Source organism: Nannospalax galili, unplaced genomic scaffold (assembly GCF_000622305.1).
Source record: "Nannospalax galili isolate Female #2095 unplaced genomic scaffold, S.galili_v1.0 scaffold145, whole genome shotgun sequence".
Classification (NCBI taxonomy): domain Eukaryota; kingdom Metazoa; phylum Chordata; class Mammalia; order Rodentia; family Spalacidae; genus Nannospalax; species Nannospalax galili.
The window spans coordinates 2,191,669-2,215,717 of NW_008353604.1; the positions used below are offsets into that span (position 1 = coordinate 2,191,669).

The 24,049-nt window shown below is 41.4% G+C and overlaps 1 long non-coding RNA gene across 1 annotated transcript; it reads right to left on the minus strand.

Moving 5' to 3' along the window:
- Positions 1-17,937: 17,937 nt before the first annotated feature.
- LOC115067331 lies at positions 17,938-22,327 on the minus strand. Its single transcript, XR_003846755.1, has 3 exons — positions 22,246-22,327; positions 19,053-19,290; positions 17,938-18,022 (listed from the first exon to the last, which is right to left on the minus strand). It is a non-coding gene; the product is annotated as an uncharacterized LOC115067331 (long non-coding RNA).
- Between the last annotated feature and the right edge of the window lie 1,722 nt (positions 22,328-24,049).

Below are 24,049 nucleotides of genomic sequence, written 5' to 3' on the forward strand. Positions count from 1 at the left end.
AGGAAACTGTTCATTTTGTGTCTCCTCAGGGTGAACAATGGAAATGGAGGCTGACCACACTGACCATACAGAACTCATTTCATCTTATTCCTTTAGAAATCAAAAGTGCGGGGCTGGAGAGATGCGTCAGCAATTAAAAGTGTGTATTGCTCTTATAGAGAACCTGGGTTTGGTTCCCAGCACACACATCAGGTGGCTAACAACCACTGTAACTCCAGTTCTAGGGAGTCTGACACCATCTTCTGGCGTCTGTGGGTGCTGCATTCACACACACACACACACACACACACACACACACACATAAATAAATAAATAAAATTAAAAAAAAATTTAAAGAAAGATAACGAAGTCAAAAGCATCTCCAAGGCAGGGGCAGATTTTTATGTCCTTAACTGAGATGGCACTTTGAACTTGGGTGATGGGATTCCAGTTGAAGAGCTTAGGATGTATTGGATTAAGATCAGCGAGAGTCTTTCCAGAGCCTGTGCTAATTCTTTCAGAACTGAATGAATAACGGACAAATAAAGGGCTCAGCTTGATTTTGGACCTCAGGAGAATTTTGATTATGTCCAATTATACTGTTGATTTTTTAATGCTCTCTCTCTCTCTCTCTCTCTCTCTCTCTCTCTCTCTCTCCCTGGTTTGGTCTAGAGCTAGATTAATAGACCAAGCTGGCCTCAAACTCACATAGATACACCTGCCTCTGCCTCCCAAGTGCTGGGATTAAAAGCGTGCACCTCCACACCCAGCATGAATGACTTCTCTCAATAGTAAAGCCTTTTTTATCTCTCAGATCAATTTCATAATGATCAAAGTCATGCAAATGAAACAAAAATAATATCACCAATGCTGAAGAAAAATCACAAGTACAGTGATATCATCCATTGAGAAGTGTCCCTTTTTTTCCTATTTCATATTAGAGAATTAAAGATAATTATATGTCATCAAATTTTTTGAGTTAAATGTTTGCTATATATTGTTGAACCATTATTATTGATTCAAGTCCCTACTAAGTGTCAAACAGTGAATGACTCAACTACACTTAGAATATATACTGGTCCACGAAAGCCCTACTCAACCACAAAAGACAGGGAGCTGCATAGAAAGCATTCCAATATACTGGGGAAATATTATATACTAAGGAACTAAATACACAGATAGAAAAAAAGAGCCTACTAAGATAAACCTACACAACTTGAGTATTCGTAATCCAGAACTCCAAAATGGTCACATTTCAAAATCTTAAGCCATTTAGATTTGGAAGTTTTAGATTAAGGATGTTTACCTGATTTATCTCTACATAAATATCCAGAAAGTCCAAAATCTGAAACCCTTGAGATACCAAACATTTTATCTAAAGGATATTCAACTTCTCCTTGTCACAAGTAGATAAGGCTTGAAGAAGGAAATTGCATTTTTCTTGATGGGCAAGATTTGGATATGCAAGTATATTAGGATCAGGAGGATTGCTTGTGCTGAACTGTGTCTCCCCAACATTTACGTATTGAGGACCCAAGCCCTTGTACCCCACAACATAAGCATCTTTGCAGAAAAGGTCTTTAAGGAGGGTTATTAGATCAGTCACTAATCTAAGTGGTATCATGGTTTGGTTCTGAAATGTTTTCCCCAAAGCTGGTGTGTTGAAGGCTTAGTCCTTAAAGCAGCAATGTTTCAAGATGATGAAATCATGAAGCGGCCAAACTCATGAATGGTTCAACACATTGATGGATTCATTACCTAATGGGCTGTTGGGAGGAGGATGGGAACTTTAAGGGGTAGGCCTGATTTAGAGGAATTGCATCAGTGGATGTTGCCATTAAAGAGAATGTATCCAGCCCCCCTCATCCTGTCATGAGGTGAGCAGTGTTGTTCCACCACAAATGCCCCACCATGATGCTCTTCCTCTCCACAGGCCCAGAAACAGCAGAGCCAACTGAGCAAGCACTGAAACACCTGAACTGTGAGCCCAAATCATTCTTTCCTCTTTTAATTCAATTTTCTCAGATATTTTGGCACAATGACTGAAAGTTAACTAACGAAGCTTTACCTGCACATAAGAAGGCCACTGTGTGTTGTCTGCACAGTGGTACAATCACAGGAGGACATAGGAAGAAGCAACCTTCCACCAGCGAAGGAGAGACAAAATGAGAAACCCAAACTGATGACAGCTTGATCCTTGACGTCTAGCCACCAGGTCTGTGAGAAAATAATTTCTTGTGTTTTAAGACACATAGCCTGTGGTATTTTGTTATGGCAACCTGTCTTAGTCCGTTTTGTGTTGCTATAACAGAATACCACAGAACGAGTGATTTATAGTGAACAGAAATGTATTTGGCTCATGGTCCTGGAGCCTGGGACGTACAAGAACATGGTGCCAACATCTGGCAATGGCCTTCGTGCCATGTCCCACAATGGCAGAAGGAGGCAGGATAAGAAAGAGCATGAGAAATAGACCAAGTGTGGGGAGGCAGCTCAGTTTTCTAACAAACCCACTCTTGAGACAACCAACCAATGTTCCCAACAACAGTAATCCATTCTCTGGCTCTGCCCTCTTGAACTTATCGACTCTCACTAGACTATCTATTCCAAGACCTTCCTGTTGAATTGAGTATTCAGCATGTGAATACTTCAGAGGACACATTCAGATGACCACGGAACGCCATCCGATGAACAAGGATACTGACTACATCAGTCAAGGTAACAGTCATTACTAAGCACATTGAAAAGAAAAGCTAAAAACCTTGTGCTCCAAACCCAAACTACCAAAATCACTGGGTGGACAATACATTTGTCTTTAAAGAGGGCGTTTGGGGCAGTGGGACATAGGTTAACCTGCAATAGCTTGGGTCTAAATGACAAAGGACTTCAGTTCAAGGCCAAAGTTTGTAGACTTTATCCAACAGATTATGTGGAGGTAGCTAGTAAAAGTTTTTCTCTCTGTGTTTGCATGAACGTATGTTTGTGTATATATGTATATGCATGCGCATGCACACATACATGTATCCTTTTGCATGTGCATATGTGTGGATGGGTGTTCATGTATGTGAAGGCGAGAAGTTAGCATCAGGGGTATCTTTCTGAATCACTCTCTCCATTAAAATGGTCTCTCACTGAACCTGGAGCTCTTCAGTATGGCTGGAGTGCCTGGCCAGTGAACCCCAAGGATTCTCCTGTCTCTGGCTCAACAACACTGGGATTACAGGCAGAGGCCACCACTCTGAGCCTTTTCATGTGGCTTCTGGGGGTCTAAACTCTAGCAATTTACTGACTGAGCTGCTTCCACAACCCCGTGGAAGTTTTTTAACAGAATAGCATGAAAATTAATTAGCAACAAATCATAAGATAGTTCACATGAGAAAGAGGAGTTGGGGAACAAAATTTAAAAGCTGTAGCAAAAATACAGAGAGAGAGAGAGAGAGAGAGAGAGAGAGAGAGAGAGAGAGAGACAGACATAAACCTCTGGCCTCCATAGAGAAAATTTGTGTGACACAAGAATTTAACATGAGGAGACAGAGAAAAAGAGTCTTGAAACAGCACTAATAGAACTTGACGTGAAAAAATTCCTGAAACTGTCCAATTGACTGAATTTAACTTTAAACTATATTACCTATTTTTTTTCCTTTAAAATTACACAAATCCTTAAACTGTGGGATTGGTTTCAACCTGTTGCAGTTAAGTCCTCGTGCAGGGTCATTACTTGGGTGTAATTTTCCCTTCTTGGTTTGTTTTTGAGAGAGAACAAAAGGAGAAGGGAAGGGTGTCTGTGTCCCCCATGGCACGCTTCAGGAAGGGTTTTCCCCACACAGCGAAACATCTGCTTTCCATCAGCCACAGCTGCAGCGGGTCCTGGGGTGTGGCCCAGGAGTGAGACACAGCAGCTGTGGTCCGGTGCCTCGTACATCAGAAGCTCTCTGACAATTTCCAGCCATGGATGAGGGACCTCCAATACCACCTCCGTCTTCCCCCACCATCTGGCAAGTATCTGGGTTCTGAGACATGGATCGTTAATACCACTTTCCAGCTGGTCCCTTGGAGCTGAGCCTCTCTCTTCAAAATAGGGTAGTCAGTGTTGAGACTGAGGCAGAAAAGGAAGGCATGGGCATAGTGATCTAAGAGCATCTCTTCCGTGCCTTTCCCTTGTTAAGACTGATTAATACCAAGTCACCGTGCAAAATAAAGTGGGGAGATGGCTCTGTGAGTCAAGTGCTCAGAGCACATGCCTGATGACCTCAGTCCAGATCCCCAGAACCCACATAAAGGCTGGATGAACTAACACAGCCATGGACAATCCCAGTGCGCCCCTACAGGGAAAGAGGAGGCAGAGACAGGAGACTCTCCAGAAGCTTGTTATTAGATTGACGAGGTTGCCTCGACATCAGGCTGTGCTGTCATTACCTGGTAAAATTTTACTGGTTGCTCTTAAACTGGCTCATCACAGGGCCCTTAATGTGTCTTGTGTTTATGTGGAGCTCAAAGGGCAAAACATGGCTCACTGTTTCAAGAGAAATGTAAGAATAAATCTACACCTGATAAAAGGATGAAAGTTATTTCCAGTGTCTCTGTTCACTTTCCATCAAGAGAAGGCTTTGGATCTTACTTGAAACCCTCTATCTGAATAAGAATTATCATCACAATAGAAATAGCTATCATGTGTTGTTCCTGGTATTTAATACCCATCACCTCATTCATTCCTCAGATATTAGTTACCCTACCTACCAAATGAGTAAACAGAGGTTTAGAGAGCCTGAGAGAACTTTCTAGAAATTGTAAAAACTTATCTGCAGACTGCAATGAAATTCAAACTAAGGCATCCTGTCCCATAGCTGTGATCTTTAACCCTTGTTCCATTACACTAACTTGGGTTTTGCTGCAATGCCAACCTCTACATGTACCACAGATGGGGAATTTTAAACTTTCTTATCAAGATCTGTACTTTTACCTTGGATTCCTTGGATTTGAGGGTATGGTTTGATACAAACAACTCTCCCATTTCCTAACACTTGAATGAACATATGAATTATGCTCTGACCTCCAGAGACTTGTGGTTCAAAGATACCTTCCTGGCACCAAGTTGGCCTTTACCTGTCAAATTTAATTTTAGATAAAGGATTTTAATAGGAACTCACCCAACTACTTTGAGTATGAAGTATTTGAACATAAAACATAGAAGTAAACACATCTACTTTGAATTTCTTTGTAGTACTGATTGTTAGCTTCAGAAAGCCTAAATAAATTACAGACAAATGCATGAACAGTATCTCCCTGACATGTTGCTTGTTGTAGATCTGAATCCAGGGGTATAATTTGCTGAACATTAATGACTTTGCCAGTCATAATTTATGTGTATGCGTGTATTGCCTGCATGTAGGTAAGTGCACCCATGTCGTGCAATGCCCACAGAGGACAGAAAAGACTGTCGGATCTCCTGGAACTGGAGTTATGGATGGTTGTTAGCTGTCATGTGGGTGCTGGGATTCGAACCAGGGTCTTCTGCAAGAACAGTCAGTGTTCTTAACCACTGAGCCATCTCTCCTGCCCCAATAAAAACAAATTTTAAAATGTGTCCATTCCCATTATTAATATTGTTATCAAAAATATTACATATTTCAACCAATATTCATCAAAGCAAGCATCCAAGATGTATTTTTCTTGGTATCTTGGACCTTTCCATGGATGTTATAGAGAAGCAGGGTTTCATGTACTTATAATCCAAGCTGTCCTGGAAGGAGGGCAGAAGAAGCACAAGTTCCAGGCCAGCCTATGCTACATCAGTGAAATCCTGTCTCAAAACAAAAACAACAAATGAAAATTACTAAAACTGTGTGCGTGTGTATGTATGTGTGTGTGTATTTGTATGTGGTATACATGCACATGTGTATGGAAGCTCATGAAGACAGAAGACGCCTTGAGTGTCACCCCTCAAGAAACATTTCACCCTGTTTCTATGAGCCCGGGTGGCTGATTTGATTCAACTATGCTGGCTGGCTGGCTGGCTGGCTGGTAGGTCCCAGGGATCTGCCTGCCTACATGGCCCCAGCTCAAGTGTTTCAAGAATGCACCATTATGCCTATCTTTTTACCTGAGTTCTAGGGCTCTAACTCAGGTCCTTACAAAACAAGCACTTTACAAAATGAGCTATCACCCCAGGCAAAACCTTAATCCCAGCCAAAATCTTTAATATTGTAATCTCAGGCCTCAAAAGCTATGTTAAATCAACCCTGAGTCAGAAGTCATGTAAGAGATCTGTGTATTTCAAATAAAACTCCACAATAAATACATTTTAACAAAGGTATATAGAAAATTTTACAAGGAACACAATTACATCTGGTGATAAAGTGAAAGAACTTCACAAGTTTAGAAAAGAGCAGGGTCTGGTTTTTTATTTTACATTTATTCCTAACTCCTATTGCAGAACTATAGCAAACTGGGGACTCTACAGCTCATCAGCAGTTACTATAACACGTTTCAACCTTCCAGTGTCTTGGATAAACACATTTTCAATGGAGTTTCCTCCAAGTTTTGAAGCACTGCTCAACAGAACAGAAAGAGCTTGGTTAAGAACGTTTCCCCCTTTCCCCATACGAAAGGCTAACATTTGTTGTCATCTGGACTTGTGATAATGGAGTTGGGAGAAGCTCTAGTTAACTGCACTGGACTGGCACAAATCTGGCCTTAATCATCCCCACTGACTTATTGACTAGTGAGTCTAGAAAAGTGAGAGTCGTTATCTCCACTTGGATAAAAGCTGGTGAGGCCAAGGGCCCCAGTGAATAGTTCCAAACCTACGTTCATGCCGATGTCTGTGGCAGAACTAAGAGAGTCATTAAAAAAAGCCGGGAACACAGACAAGAAATTAGTAGGGAGGAGGGAATTGACAAAATACATTTTATATGTGTATAAAAATGTCAAAGAACAAGGTTAATTGATAAAAAAATGACCATTAGTATATACTTTCTTGGTTAATTAAATTCTCCTTTCTTATGTTATTATTATAAACAATTCTCAGTAATTATATCTGTTAAGCATTTTGTCAATTTTTATTAGAAGCATGCAAAAATTAAAAAACAAATCAGAAGAATCAATAAATAATGACACATGAAACATTTAGGTGCCCACAACTCAAGAGTACAAATTAAATACAATTGAGGCAATTCATTTATAGAATGCAATTTACATATCCTTCCAGTTTTCTATACCCCAGATACAGATTTCTAGAAATATTTCTTTCATGTAATTTAGGAGCAAAAAAATAAAATCTCTCAACATACCCCCAAAGAGAAAGAGAAACTTCTTTTTCAAACTCATATAAGTAACAGGAAGTTCACTTTTCAAGTAATAATTGTGATATTTGTAGGTTTTTATACCATACACTGTTCTTCATTCATTAGCTCATATAAATGCCTTTCCAAGTCATGAGAACACAGAATTACTACTGGGTGTGTTGGTACATGCCTATAATTTCATGTCTTGGGAGGTAGAAACAGGAGGATCAAGAGTTCAAGGACATCCTCATCTATGTAGTAAGTTTCAGGCCAGCCTTGAACATATGAGACTCTCTCTCTCTCTCTCTCTCTCTCTCTCTCCACACACACACACACACACACACACACACACACACACAAAGACAAAAAGAATGCAGAACTGGTCGTGGTATGGTCTCTGCAGTAAATGCAAAACAAAAAAAAGACAGCTCAAAAGAGCAAATACAATCAGTGTAACTAACTGAGCATGTGCAAGAAGAGCCAACCCAGGAAAGTCCACCATGGTCCTCTCTTTAACCTGGCCCACATTTTTGGTCATGATGATCTCCATCACTTGTACATTTTGAAAAGATTATTATCATCAAACAAAAGTCGGAAACAATTATAACTCCATTCAGTGTTAAATGCAGTCATTTTTTTATATTCAATTATAGCAATCAATTATCTTCTTCAATTAATGATTGATTTTACGTGTTATTTCTATATTTTATAGTCTCTTTCATCCCTCTAAAAAGTCATTTGTCAAAAGTAAAAAAGCAAAGAAGGAACCTAGGAGATTCATGGTTACTGCCAAATGTCGATGAGTCACAGTTCGGGTCTGCATAAAGCAAGCGGGCCAGGTGTCTCGAGTTGCCTCACCTTGAACCCCAAGTCTGCCTAATCATCAAGACCACATTTGACACCTTGATGGACGTTTTCATGGAAGCCATGATGCAATTTTCTTACTGTCTTTGTCAACAGTGTTAGGGGAAAGAAGGGAGTTAGTTCTCAATGGTGTGAACTCCATTCTTCCCTGTAACACTGTTCAAAAGGCAGCAATAAAATTGCATTTTCCAAGAAACTGAGCTCTGCACAGAACCAACCCAACTCTACAGCTCCACAGAGGCTGATCCCGTGTGCAGTCGGCTGCTTCTTTGTTCTCTGAGAAGCACTAACAGTGCCTGCCCCTGTGTTGGGTCTCTGTGGTCAAATCTTGCCCTCCTTGAAAACTGCAGGAGGTTCCTCAAATTCATTATACAAAACGCAGTCAGCTTTCTTATTCAATTTTGAAAATGAATATCCACTTTGAGTATCCTACAGGACATCTTTTACCAACCCCCACTAGCACATCAAAACTGCTTTCTACAACTCATCAGCACAAGAAAATCAAGTTTTCCGCTGCTACTCCAGGCTAAACCATTTGCCCCTCCGGTAAAGGAGGCAGGCAGGATTAGTGTACAGGAACTAAGAGAGTCTTCAGTGATGAAAATATACACATATACTGCTTAGATAAGAAGATTTTCAGTTGTGTGCTTTGTTACTAACGTAGCCTTTATTTCGTAGGTCATTGAAATTATATATTAAATAGAGAGGAAAAGAATGAAAAGTCAGTTATTCAAGTACTACAGCTCTTCTTAGGGGATGTGCAATTTTACATCTAGGTATTACCTGAGGCCTGGCTCCCAGACCCTTGCCTAGGCTAGGATGAGGACTGAGCCTATGGGTATACCCCTAATGATTCTTCAGAACACTGGAGCCATACTCAGGAGTGTTCACTACCAAAGCCCAGGTGTTGGGGCCTGAATTGTCAATACTTGGTTGTGAAATGAATTCACAGGCTCATGTGTCTGAATGTTCGGTTCCCAGCCAGTGGTGTTGTTTTGGTAGGCCAAGCCTTTTAGATCATAGCGACAGCGCTTGAGGCTTAGAGCCTAGCCCAGGTCCTGTCCCATCTGTTTCTTTGTTCACTCATATGTGAACAGGCAGCCTGGAGGTCCTGCAGCCATCCCATCCTGCTATGATTGATGGACTAGAGACTCAAAGCATGAGTCCAACAAACCCTTCCTCTCACCACTACAGAAAAATAACTACTACAGACACCACTGAAAGATCAGAGGGTCTTCAGGCCTGGCAGACACCTTGAATGGGGGAGGGAGGCGGAGCCTTTACTTCTCTGAGGATTTGATGGGCCCAGCATTCCCAGTGGCACCACATCCATCTGACCGTGTACTCAAACCTAGGTCCAAGCCCTGAGGCAAACCGGGACTTAGGAGATGGAAAAGCCGCTGGAGGGAGTCTGTACTCTGCAGTCCTCATGCCTGTAAGATACATGTGGGACAACTTAGAGTTGTTCTGGGGACCCAAGACACAGATTGAATGAGCTCTTCCATTGTCATCCAACTTACATCCTGAGCACTCCACAGCATTCTCTGCTTTTTTGGCAGTTGTGAATCTTTATATTAACAGTCATCCACTGCCAAAAGAAGCTTCTTTATTGAAGAGTGAACACTGCATTTGTCTATGGGAAGAAGGAGACCTACTTAGACAATGTATTAGTTACTTTTCTGCTGATAGAAACACCATGACCAAGGGAACTTATAAAAGGAAGAGTTTATTTGAGTTTACAGTTCCAAGGGCAAGAATCCATCATGGTGGGGAGGCATGGCAGCAGAGGTAGCTGGAGGAGGAGCAGAAGTAAACTCTCATATCATCAAGCAGGCACAGGAAACAGAGTAACTGGAAATCCAGCAAGAGCTTAAGATCTCACTTAGCCTGCCCCCAGTGATGTGTTTCCTCCAACATGGCCACACCTTCTAACACATCCCAGAACAGCGCCACCAACTGGGGACAAATGTTCAAATACTTGGACTTGGAGCCTATGGGGGATATTCTCATTCAAACCCCCAGAGATGGAAATTTGATACTATATTCACTTAACAAAATAATAGTAGTGGGTTCTTCCCTACGGTCTGTGACCTCCCCAACCACAGGTTCTTGGTCAGGTTTATAGTACCAGGAATGAGTTTTACACACACACACACACACACACACACACACACACACTGTGGAGTTGATCTTAAGACTGATTAAAAAGCTGTTGGTTACTCCCTTAACATTCATACCACTACGGCACCAATGGATATATCTTGCCACACTGGTCATTGCTGTAGCTCTCAGGTTCATTTTTTGATGACTTGTCTCCTTTAATAGACTGCATTGCATGTTCTGGTATTTTGAGAGCTGGTTAGCATAGCAGCAGATTTTGGGTCATACCAGCTTGTTTTATACATGTCCTGTGACCAAAGAATGTGATGTTTCATCAACAGGATTCTACCACCAAGTTCTACTGGCAACTAAGAGCAATGGCAATAGCCTGCATTGTTGGGGTGTGGGTTCTCCAGGACCTTCCAGAAGAACAACTCAAAGTGGGGTATCTCACACTTGGCACTGGGCATTTTGTCTAATGACCTGTGATTTCTGGGAGGAACATTGCTCCCTCAGTTTAGAGTAACACACAAATAACAACTGGGATGCTTAGTAGGAGCCATAATTTGTAAGAGAAAACTGTATCTTTGGTTTCAAATGCAGTACTTGTCTGTACATCCTAAGTGGCATCTGCTCTGTTTGAAATAGCATCTATCAACATCTCAATAAAAACATCTAAAAAGATTCCCCTGTCACCACCACTCTGTTTTAAAAAAATGAACTCTTGAAAATAGAGAAACTTCTAATTGTGAACAATTTTTTTCTGAGGTTTAAAGAAAATTTCATGAGAGACAGACAAATAGAGCTGAATTGAGTAGGAAAGGGGATCCTGACCAAATAAAAGAAGGAAGAGGTATGCAGTATCCTTCCACTCCATCTTCTCCCTAAGGGAGATAAAAAGGTTTCCAACTTCAAAACGAAGCAGTCATTATTTCATGGGGTTCTCCTTTTTGAAATAAGAAGAAATCAATTTGTCTTTCTTCCTCTTCCCCTTCTTCCTAAACATAAGAGAACTGTGTCCATTTGGATCTGTAATTCCCAATGCAGGAGCTTGCAGAGGGGATGAGACTGTGTGGAACAGTGGTCAGTTTATTCATTCTACCCTACAAAGGGTGTTTGTAATTAGGGGTGGATGTGTAGATCAGAAGGTAGAGTACTTGTCTAAAAGCATGCACAAGGTCCTGAGTTCTATCTCCAGCTCTGCATAAGTCAGGTAAAAGTAACACATACCTGGAGTTCCAGCACTTGGAAAATGGAGGCAGGAGGATTATAAGTACCAAGCTCCCCTCGGCTATATACAGTAGGTTCAGGGCTGTGAAAGTCTGTTCAAAACAATAAAAACCTACTTCTAAGACATTCAAATTAACTATGTGTTCTACAGACTTGCCAGCAGGAATATGTCTTATATTACTGCAACGTAACAACAGACAACCTTTACAGGTACGTTGCATTGGAGTATTTTCCCCACTGTCTGGTGTAGGCGAACAAACAGCAAGGACCCTGTGTGGTGTGCATCCCTCTTAATTTAAGGATAAGTAAAAATAAAAAGGAAAATGTAATTTAAGGGAACTTCAAACTCAAAAAAAAAAAAAATCTCATGAAAGCCCAGAAGAATGCATTTCTGAAAAAAATATAATCTAGGAATAAGAAAATAATCTCCTATTATTAAAGCATATGATGATATGATGAAATGAACAAAAATAAGCAACAAATGAAACAATAGGAAATCAAGCAAAACAAATTTTTAAAAGCATACAAAACAACCCAAGAGAGACAGACAGGGAAGGACTGCACAAATAAAATCAGGTAACAAAGTTAAAGTCTGCACTACAGATTTTTAGAAAAGGATTATAAATATTCTAAGCCCACTAGTGATGTCAAAACAAACTGGATGAGCTCTTTCTCATTAAAGGATCAAAACTAGTAGGAAAACAGCAACGTGTAGATGCAGGATCTAGGAATTATAACTATTTTCAAACAAGGAAAAGAAATGAACAAATGAAATCCTAACGAGGAAAACAGTTTATAATTAGCATATTCTGGAACTCAAAACTAAACCCCTTAGCATGGAGATTCAAAAGATTAAACCTAAGGTGAATAAAATTAGTGGAAATAAATCCAGATACAGATAAATACTGACAAAACTTAGAATCTTGAGGGAAAAATACCACTCCACAAAGGATACCTATGATACTAACCAGAATCTCGGATAAGGTTCCCAGAAAGACAAAACTCAACAAAACATCTGTAGCCAAACCTTCTTATTAGGAGCTGACAAGTGTCACAAAGGACCAACGTTCCCACTTGCTCTTGGATTATACAGATTAGTTATTACATTTCAACACAGCATCCCATTTTCTGTTTCCTTTAACTCAATAGACCTGACTTTGGGTCCATGACAAATCCTGTCTCGAACAATTTTGAGCTGATAAAGAGTTTAGACTAGCTGATGGCCAGGCTCCAGATAACAGATCTTCACCTATTTATTTTATTTTATTTGGATTTGGTTTTCATACTTCAAAACATCATGGATCCAAAGTTTCCCTTGTGGGTCATAGGTCACAAGATCCAGGATGCAACAGTGGGATTTTCCTCAGACTGTTACTAATTATCTGGAGACCACATGTTTCAGGGAAATAAAAACCAGAAAGGACAGGAATTTGTTTTTAGCTTCAGGCAGGGAGGCACTGGATACTTTATATAGTATCCTCAACAACAGATACAGTTTGAAATAGAGCCCAGCATGAATAAAGACTGTAAAGTTTCACTCTATCTGAAAGAAATGGAATTCAGGTTCCATCAGGTGGGTTTAGGAAAAGAATGATATAATTGAATCATCCCAAAATCATAAATAGAATTCCACACTGAAACAGAAGGAACAGCAGACACATTCGATATGACAAATCTAGAGAAGGGGGAGTATAGACTGATCAGATGTGTGCTTTGCTGGTTCAAATTACAGCAAGAATGAAGAAACATAGTTGGATATGGTAGGAGGTCACCTCTAATTGTGTATGTTCATACAGGCAGACAAATAGAGGCTAAAAATAAGTGGCTATCTTGTAAGTCTTACGTAGAAATTTCTCTATTACTAAGTTTGACATTGAAAAATAGGTGCTTGATAGAGAGTCCTAAATGGATAACAGAATGAAAGAAAAATAAAGGTCAAGCAAAAGTGCATACACCTAGATAATTCTTTTTTATTTTTTATTTTATGTACATGAGTGTTTGCCCACATATATGTAAGTGCACCCGTGTTGTGTAATGCCCACAGAGGCCAGAAGGGGGCATCAGATACCCTGGAACTAGAGTTATGGAGATAATTAGCCACCATGTGGGTGCTGGGAACTGAACTGGGGTCTTCAGCAAGAGCAGCCAGTGCTCTTAACTTCTGAACAATCTCACCAGCCCCCAGCTAGAAAATTCTATGCAAAAAGATTTGGGGAGTGGGGACATGGCTCAGTTAGGGAAATGCTTGTCTCATAAGCATAAAGTCCTGAGTTTGGAGTCCCAACATCCATGCAGAAAGTCAAGCAGAAAGGTATAGGTAGATAACCCCAGTGCTGGGAGTGGGTCAGAGACAGACAGGTCCCTAGAGCTTGCTAGCAAACATAACCAAATCAGATAGCTTCAGGCTCAGTAAAAGACCCTATCCCCAAAAAAGTAGAGGGTGACTGAGGAAGAAGCCCAGAAAGCCAGCATCAACTTCTGGTCTCTACATGCATGTGTATGCACAGTCTCACGTAGGTGTACATACACATCCCACACATGAACACATGACCTGATATTCACCTATGGCTCTATGCATATGCATACACATGTACCTGTGCACATGCATGTACATCTATACAAACACATATATACACGTACACCACATACAAAAAGTGAAATTAAATAAAAACATAAGAAAAAATAGGAAGCTTTAAATATTTTTTAAAAATGAGTGTTCATAGACACGTCATGAACTGTGAAGATACTAAGTTTAGAACAGATAAAAGGGTAGATTTTATGGAAGGAAAATCAGAAGATGGCTTCTTAAAAATGGATAAAGAGGGGCTGGAAAGATGGCTCAGTGGTTAAGAGCACTGACTGCTCTTGCAGAGGACCTGGGTTTGATTCCCAGCACCCACATGGCGGCTATGAACCATCCTTAACTCCAGTTCCAGGGGAATCCAAAGCCCTCTTCTGACCTCCGCAGCATTGCACGACACGGTGCACTCACATACATGCAGGAATACACTCATACACATAAAATAAAAATAAGTAAAATACTTTTTTTAAAACAAGAGAGGACAAAGAGAGATAGAAGATAGAAAACACAGAAGATGAAGAGTTGAGGGAATTCTCATCAAGTTAGTCTCAAATGCATCACACGGGGTGTATGCACTGAGATTGGAAGACATGGGCAGGAAGTGTAAAGACACTGGGATTCTCTAATTTGTCACAGAATAACAAGTCAATTAGAAATAAATAATGAACAATGACCATCTACATGAAATGTTCCATGGATCAAATCAGCATTGTGTAGACTTGCAAACTTATAAGAAAACGGGGATGGGGTGAGTGAGGGTTGCTTAGGGAGGTGTATGGGAAATTGGATTGATAAGATGAGAACAGAGAAATTTCTCCTGAAAGATCTGATGAATTTATATAAGAATTAGCTGTTTTGAAACCTGACTGATAGCATGGTTCTGACTGATGGGACAGGTATGTTGATATTCAGGGAAGGAGCTGTTCAGAGAAAACCTTAGCGGGGGTAGAAGCAGTGGGCCAGTCTCTGTCCACCAAACATTCCCCAGGCTCGGAGTTTTTCTCAGTCTCATTCAGAGCTTTGTTGGACCAGGTGAACAGTTTATTTAAAAGTACTGTGAACTTGGCTAAGAGTAAGGGGCTTGCCTTGAAAGCATGAGGACCTGAGTTAGATCCTCAGAATCCATATAAAAATTGGGACATGGTTACAGGTGCTTGTGATCTCACTGCTGGGAAAACAAAGATAGGAACAGCCTCAGGACTCACTGGCCGACCAGCCTCTTCTAACTGGCAAGCCCCATGTCCCAGCAAGAGATCCTGTCTCAGAAAACAAGTTGTCAGCTCCTAAGGAACACCTGCCTGAGGCTGACCCCTGGCCTCCACAGGGGTCACACACACACAAACACACACACACACACACACACACACACACACACACCAAAATAAAAATGTTTATAAAACAAGAAAGGAATGATGGAAGGAAGGGAGAGAAGGAGGGAGGGATGGAGGGAGGGAGGGAGGGAGGGAAATATGAACAGTGAATCTCCTGAATGCTGGAATTCCAAGCATGTAGCACCACGCCCAGTGTGTACGGTGCTGGGGACAAAACAGGCAGCTTCGCATGTGCTAGGCAAGCATTGTCCCAACTGCTACCTACTGAGCTACATGAGTCAAAATATACTTTTTAGAGCTGCACAGGTATTAACTCTACAATACTTCTGTTATTATTACTGTTATTATTATTCCTGCAATGGTTCCTGCCTAGACTGCTCACATGGATGAGCCCAAGTTCTGTAGGAAACTCTGAAACCCGAGTCTCACGTCCCAGGGTCTGTGCTGAACAGCCTTCAGTGCATTCTTCTGGTATTTAAATGCTCCTCCACTGATCCCAAAGTGCAGAGAAAACTTCAACCCTAGTAGAAGGGGCTAAAGACTTATGTTACTGGTGTTAATGAAACCGTTGTCTGTAACTCAGAGATAAATTCAGCTTTATTTCTGTTATTCTACTAAATTAAAGGCAAACCGCCGGGAGCCGTGATGCTCCCTCCTGCAGACTGAGATTCCCATTATCTATCCGCATCTTGTCCATCCATCCACGTCTTTATACACGAGCAGGGAGGCTTGTCAGAATCATATTTGAAACAGTGATTCTAAATTTGAAAAGGTTGGTTTTCCTCTGCTTTGGTTTCTTTCATGTGGGATTTTCCTAATGAGCACGGCTCATAGATTTCAATTAGAAAATAACTAGATTAATTGCTTACACATCTTTAAATAAAACAAGGAAATGAAGACAACTTGGCAAACATAAATGTCAAAAGAATACTGGAGATGCCACGCATGTCTCCTCTTCATTAGACAGCTGATGCAATTACTGAAGAAAGTACAAATGAAAATGTTGGCCAGCCAGAGCTAGTTCATGACCACAGACTCCTCCGTCCCCGTTATCTTAACACTGGAAATGCAGGCAACACCACCAGCATTAAGTTTACTTTAGCAGAGACTAGCTGATGTTGGCTGCAGACAGGGACCCAAGAATGGTCACTAAAGGACCACCACCAATCAAGACAGGGTTGTGGAATGACTAAAAAGAAAATCCAGAGAAGCTGTGAGATCTGAGTTTAAATCTGGCGTACCTCTCTGGAAAGAAAAGTAAGCCCATCTCCCAGCACTGACCAAGTCACAATTAAAGCCAAATAGATGCACATTCATATATATATATATATATGTGTGTGTGTGTGTGTGTGTGTGTGTGTGTGTGTGTGTGTGTGTATGTGTGTGTGTGTTCACATTCCCTGTGTATTTACACATATACCTACATTTATTTACATTTTGCCTGTGGAATTATGCGCTGTTTTGAATGAGAACAATATCTGGAGATTTATCAGTAAGAGAGGTAATAGCGTGGAGCGATGAGCTGAAGGCTGAATAGTAGACATTCTTTTACCATCAACATTAATTGCATCGAGGCCACAGAATCCTTCGCTGCGGAGTACTCTTTCATGCATAGTGGTATGCATAGCAGTATCCCTGGTCTAAATGCCTTCTTAACCTCCTGCCCTTCAACTGACAATCCAAAGAGTCATAGATATTACTGTATGTGGCCTAAGGAGCAAAATGTCCTTCACTAAGCTAAATTATAATATGGAAAATCTTTTTTTAATATTTTTTTATTTTTTTCATGTCTGTGTGTATTGCCTGCATGTAGGTAAGTGAACCCATGTCATGCAATGCCTGTGGAGGACAGAAGAGGTTGTCGGATCCCCTGGAACTAGAGTTAGGACAGTTGTTAGCTGCCATGCATGTGCTAGGATTCGAACCCAGGTCTTCTGCAAAAACAACCAGTGTTATTAACTGCTGAGCCAACTCTCTGGCCCCACAATATAGAAAATCTTAAAAGATCCAGGATGGTTGACACAGAGTGAGAAAGAATGAGAAAAAAAGGGGGGGGGGGATTGAGTTTCTAGGATTGAAGAACAGCTTCTGAGGAAGGTAAGATATCTTAATAAAAACACTGAAGAAAATACTGTTTATTATTGTAGTGTTTTATTTCATTTAGTTCTTTATGACAGGGTCTCAATTCTGTAGCTCAGGCTACCCTGGAACTCACTGTGTAGCCTAGGCTGTATTCTTCATGTTTTTTTCTTGTGACAAACTGAATTCCCTGTGGGCAGATATCATTGTTGTATTTTTAAAATATCTTCCACATTGTAGATGATGAATAGATATTCATTGACTAAACAGATAATTCTGGTCAATGATCACATCCAGAAAATTCTCTTAGGAACCATGTTGCACACTGCTCTTACCTGTTCCTATTTCCTCTTGGGGAAGATAATTTACTATGACTTAGATTCCAAAGTGTCACCCAAGCCTGAAGTTCCAGTTTTCTACCCCTTCTGTGTAAGTGGTCTCAACAGTAGCTGGAAATCATTGCCCAAAGTCTCCCCTGTGCCCCTTGGACCACAGGAACGGACAGGTTGCCTGCATCTCTTCACTGATCACTTGATACTGGTACAGCCCACCTTGTCATCTGAACACTGTGATTTCTGCAAAAGGAGATCCAAATTAAAATTTTATAAGATGGAAAATAGCCCATCAACCAGATTCTACAATTAATGTTGCAAAGCATCATGAACAAGTTCTGAAAAGCTTGACCAACAGGGAAGCTACATTCTCCCAGCTCTTTGGTTTCATATACAGGTATTAGAAGAGTGATGCTGATTGGTGGCTGTGGTTTAAGACGGAGTTCGACAGCACTTAAGGAGACTTGACAAACGTTAATACTATTGCAAGAACCCTAAAGCCTTTCTTTAACCCCTAACTCATGGCAAAAGTTAGCAACCACTTTTTGGAGACTAGATTGAGGCTACTATGACATAGTCATTAAAAACTGTACCGTATGTTGAGTGTGGTAACATCTCATCTTAAATAAAAGATCCATTCAGTAGGAAGACTACATTATCAGTCTTTGGGAAGGAGGAGGCCAAGGAGTTAAAGAGGGGATCAGATATTAAGTGCCGATCCGGGTGATGAGCTGTGTAGCCAAGGAACTACTACTGCTAAGGTCGAAGTGACCAGGATTGATTCTGATAATGCAAGACAGCTAGATTAAATACTAATCTTTGGGGCTGGGGAGATGGCTCAGTCAGGAAAGGGCTTGCTTTGAAAGAGTGAGGGTCTGAGTTCGATCCCTGGAGCCCATGTACTGAAACAAGTCAGGAATGGTGGCATGTGCTTGTAACTCCAGCACTGGTGAGGCAGAGACAGGCAGATCCCAGGGGTTCTCCGGCTAGCCAGCCTCGCCTAGCCTACTTAGTGAGTTCTGAGTCAGTGAGAGACCATGTCTGGGACAAAAACCAAGGTAGATGTTGGCTAAGTAATGGCACCAAAGATTGAGCTCTGGCCTCCACACACACACATATGCATGCATACACACCTACACATGCATACATATACATGTAAAGAATTTAACCCGGCAGTTGGTCTTTGTCAATTAAACTTAAGAAGTGATCGGATCAGGCACCTCCACACAGATGCCTGTCATGTCTCCCACTGCTATGAAAAGACAGGGCATACCTGCCTGTGGGCACAGAAGGATTCCCTCTGCCTGTGTCCTGGCAATGAACATGCACACAGTGCAGATCCCATGAGAAGTCTGTCTCTTCTTCCCAGCATTCTTTGCATCTTGGCTCTTAGCCTTTGGCTGCCTTTGGTTCTTTTCCACAAGGACTGAGGTAAAGGTCCACTTTGGCACAACTCTCACCTTGGTTTTCTCAGTCTTTTAGTGCATAAAGACTCTGACCAAATGTTTTCCCTTGTCAAAGTAAAACAACAGAGATGTACAGTCACTAATCTTTGTGACCCCGGTCAGCCGAATCATCCAGTGACCTCCGCCACGTGCCATAGTTTGAATGTCCCCTCCCAACTCAAGGTGATACTTAATCCCTATATGGATATGTTGATGGTGTTTGGAAATGGGGCCTTTGGGAGGTAATTGGCATTCTATAAAGTCATCAGGCTGGGACCCCCTTTTCATAGGAAGACAAGGAAAGATCTGAACTGACGCATGCTTTGTGTCTTCTTCGGCCAGTCAGGCAGTAAAAATACTTGCCCCAGACGAAGGGCAGGTGCCAGCGACTCCAGAATAGTGGTCCCAATAGACCTCTGTTCTACCATGTGTGCACACATGTTAAGGCGTGTATGCATGCGAGGCAGGGGTTGGCATCAGTTGTTACCCTTCACTGTTCTTCACCTTGTATATTGAGACAAGACCTCTCGAGCCTTGAACCAAAAGCTCATCAGTGCCTACTAGCCTTCCCTGCCCCCCATCTCCCCCACCCCTCCTATAATCCACTAGGACTATAGGAGGACTGCCCGGCCCGCCTGGGTGTTGGACATCTGGACTTCAATCTTCATGATTGCCTGGCAAGCACTTTACCCATGGAGTCATCTCCTCAGTCCTTAAAACCTCTGTTCTTTGCACGTCACCCAGACTGTTGCATTCAAGGATAGCAACAGAAAGTGAATTTAACACCAGACTTCAAAAGTATTTTTTTTATTAGTTTACTGCATTTTTTTAGCCTTAGTTTATTGCTACCAATTTCAGGGTGTGACTTTGGTTTGGTTCTTCCTTTTGCACTGACTTCCCATCAGATAAGGGAAAGGCCACTCTGACAGATTGTGAAACATTCTTTCCTGTTAAAACAATCAGACTCACCTTCCAGAGTTACTTTAAAGCTCCCTCTTGCATAAATAAATTGAAAGGCAAGCAGTGCTTTTAGTAACCCACACTGGCTCTTTTAAAACTTCTTATTAATTAAAAGATGTAAACAGAGATATAATCAAGGTGAAGAAATCCCATCATGCCATGGAGATGTATTTGTGCTGTTTGACTTGGGGAATTTAAACGAAGATTCTTTCCAAACCCAGGACTGAAGTTTAAAGGTCAGAAGCAAAAGGAATGCTGGGAACCAAGCCAAACTGGCAACTGAACACGTAAGCAAGAAAAACCGAGAACTTGCAAACTCACTTCTGGAAGCTTCTATCTTCCCATGTGGGAGCCATCATGTGTTCCCATTAAGGCCAGCATGATTTTCCAATTTCAGTGGAATTAAATGCAAATTTACACTTCCTTTGGTAGTGGGGGGTACAAAAAGTATTTTGGGTAGAATTTTAATATTTAGGGTTTTCTCTAACCCCTGAAAATAAAATATTTTTTCTACAGAGATGAAAAACTCATGTGTTCATCAATACATACTTTTTTCTTTAAGAAAAAAGGTTCAGTAAGAGGGAAAAACATTGTGGTCCAGTAAATGACTACAGGTCTGCGGGGTAATTGTGGCTCCAAGAGTTTATTATAACCATTCATATGGAACGCGGATACGTTCAGATTTCTTTGGAATTTAAGGTAGCTCTGAGTGTTTTATTGTCTTGCTTTGTACATCACTTGTTTTTCTAGAATCGTTGTAGGGATTTGGCCCAGACCGTAGGAGACATTTAAAATGTTATGGGAAAGAAGACTACAGCAAATGGAAACCAGTGATTGAAGGAGAGGGAGGGTTTAATGGCTGACACACATAATCACTTCCAGATGGAAGGAAGGGATGATGATCCTCTGTGCTGTGAAGGAGCAGGTCAGCATCTTCCTGCACAGAACTCAGGAGCCATATGTGTGCATCTATCTAAAAGCTGAGGGTTGGGGCAGGGGAGATGGCTCAGTGTAAGAACACTTGCTGTGCAAACTTGAGGACCTAAATTCAGATCCCACTATGCACAGAGAAAGTCGGGTGTGGCCTCAAATACACCTATAAACTCAGGGCTGTGGGCGGTGGAGACTGGAGAATCAGTGGAGTTTTGCTGGTTGAGAGCTGGTTCAAGTCTTGGCGAGAGACACTATCTCAAATGAATAAGGTCAAGAGCGGTAGAACCAGACATCGTCTGTGTTCTGCATGTATGTGCACAGGCATGCGCACACCTACACAAGATAGGTGCATATACCACACACACACACGCACGCATGCACGCGCATGCGCGCGCCTTAGCACACTGTAACTATGCTTCCAGCTTCATAGTATATGTTTCACACCCTGAACCTCAACGTAGAAATGTCACAGGGCTCTAATCCACATGGGAGATATGACCTGAAATGATACAGAGACCCTAATTGATGTGCTAACTAGAGAAATTGCTTTGAACAGCCCTCATCAGCTCTCATGAGTAAAAGAGAGGGTGGAGAGTTGCCTATTTGCTTCCCATTCTCTTAGTTCCAATCTCAGTCTATCTTTCTGATACACTTGGAAAGTGAGTGATGTGTTCATCTGTGTAGAGAAAGCCGGGAGGGAAAAGAGGTTTGGCACATGGACTGACAATGCATACAATGCCACATCAGAAGGCTGAACTTTAGTGGGCTTCCACTTACATCGTTCCCTTTTCCTAACAAAATGTTCTCAGGGTAACATGTGCTCCATCCCTGAGTCTTAGCTTTTTAACACGGCAGTTGCCAATAAAAAGAAGACATCCCTGAGTGTCGAAGCCATGTATGGACAACAGAAGAAGTCAATAGCTAAGGACACTCAGCAACATCCTTGGCTTGAAAGCCTGATGAGGATGATCTATCTGTAATGAGAAACTGACTTTACGTTCTCATCAGAGTCAGTTAAGCAACATTTCTAAGACCACTGTCTGAGTCCAGGGCTAGAGTTTGAACAAAGCAGGCAGTTGGTTTAAGTTGGGGAAGATCATCCACAAGCATGATCTAGAACCTCCAAACCTGGACCGTATCAGCTCTTACTGCTTCTGAGGTCATTCTGTATCTGCCAGAATATGTCTTTATCCAACCAGACAGACGGTCCTGGTATGGGCCCTGGGGAAACTGAAGGCGAGCCTGGGGAAGGTAGAATTCTTACAGTCCCAGCTATTGCATCTGCAAGCAGAGAAACCAGCAACGATGAGCATGAGCTACAAAATGTAGAGCCCTTGCTTCCCACTTTCCACCTGTCCTCCAGGTCTCCCACCTTCCACACAGCCTTAAACTCTGTCTTGAGCCACACTCAGCGGAGACATGCAAGAAGTGGTTGCCGATTAACTTCTTTACCTAGTTCAACATGAGTCTCAGTTTCAATGCGTTTTTGAACACCATATTCCAATTATTGCGTGGGACATACTTACAATCAAAAGGTATTTATTGTTCTTGCAAAATTAAAACTTAACTGGGCACCCTATATTATTTGCTAAATATGAATACATTTTTAAAAAGCAGATTTTGGAAATATGATATAGCTCAGTCAAAGTGATCTATTAGAAACCCCTCAGAGCAGGAGCTAGGAGAATGATATAGTATGATTATATGACCAGAGTCTCTCAATTCTGTATTCTTTACCTCTGTCCAAGTTATAAGTAGAATATAATGGCCCGTGTCTTCCTAAGACTTGCTCACTTAAAAGGTGTCATTGGTATGGAAGGCACACTTCATACGACATACTGTACAAAGTCACAGTAAACGTCAGTTACACGCCCAGTAAAGATTTACTTATTTCATGGGGCTGGAGAAATGACTCAGAGAGTAAGACCATTGACTGCTCTTTTGCTGGATTTAATTCCCAGCACCCACATGGCAGCTAACAACTGTCTGTAGTTCTAGTTCCAGGGGACTCCTATGCTCTCTTCTGACCTCCACAGACATTGCATGACACAGGTCCACTTACATACATGCAGGTGATACGCTCGTGCATATAAAATTAAAATAATAAAGTATTTTTTAAAAGATTTACTAATTTCAGGAGGATTGACCGTTAAAAAAAGCATTCCTTACCCAAGGAATACATTGGATCCACTAAACTTTTCCAAACATATAGCTACCTGGATCCTGATTGAAAATAAAGTCTTTATTTCCCATAAATTTCATAAGTATCTCTGTCAGATGGAGTCTGGGAAAGCATTCTGGAAGCATCGGGAACTTTCAGCCTGCACCCGAAAATTATTGTGCCATTTGTACTTCTTAGAAAATTGAGACAAAAGTAGAGATCATCATATTAAGCAAAAATAAAAATCCAGGCTCAGAGGAAAAAAAAAAAGAAAAGAAAAAAAATTCATAATGGCAATGTTGTCTAGGTATCTACTCCTTAATGATGAGCTCTTGCTGTGGGGCTAGGGAGATGGTTCCACGGGTTAAAAATCACCAGCATCCATGTAAAAACTGGGCTTAGGGTCTTGTGTCTGTAACCTCAGTGCTGATGGCAGGGGAGAGACAGGCTGATCCATAAAACTCATGGCTGATCATCTTAGTAGATTCAAAGAGCTAAAAGTTCAGTGGGAGTCCCTATCTCAAAAAAAAATAAGCTGACATGGGTCCTGCGTTTGACGCCACCACTGCCGCAGGCTCACATGAGCAAGCCTTCAGTGGCCTGGAAGCCTCCACCTCCTGGTGTTCATGAACCAGCCCTGACTCTTACAATCTTTCTGCCCCCTCTTCACAATGGTCCCTGAGCTGTGTGTGGGTGAGGTTCCGTATAGGAGTCCCATCCTGCACTCAAGTCTCTTATTCTCCAAAAATTGTTCAGTCGTGGACGTGTTTA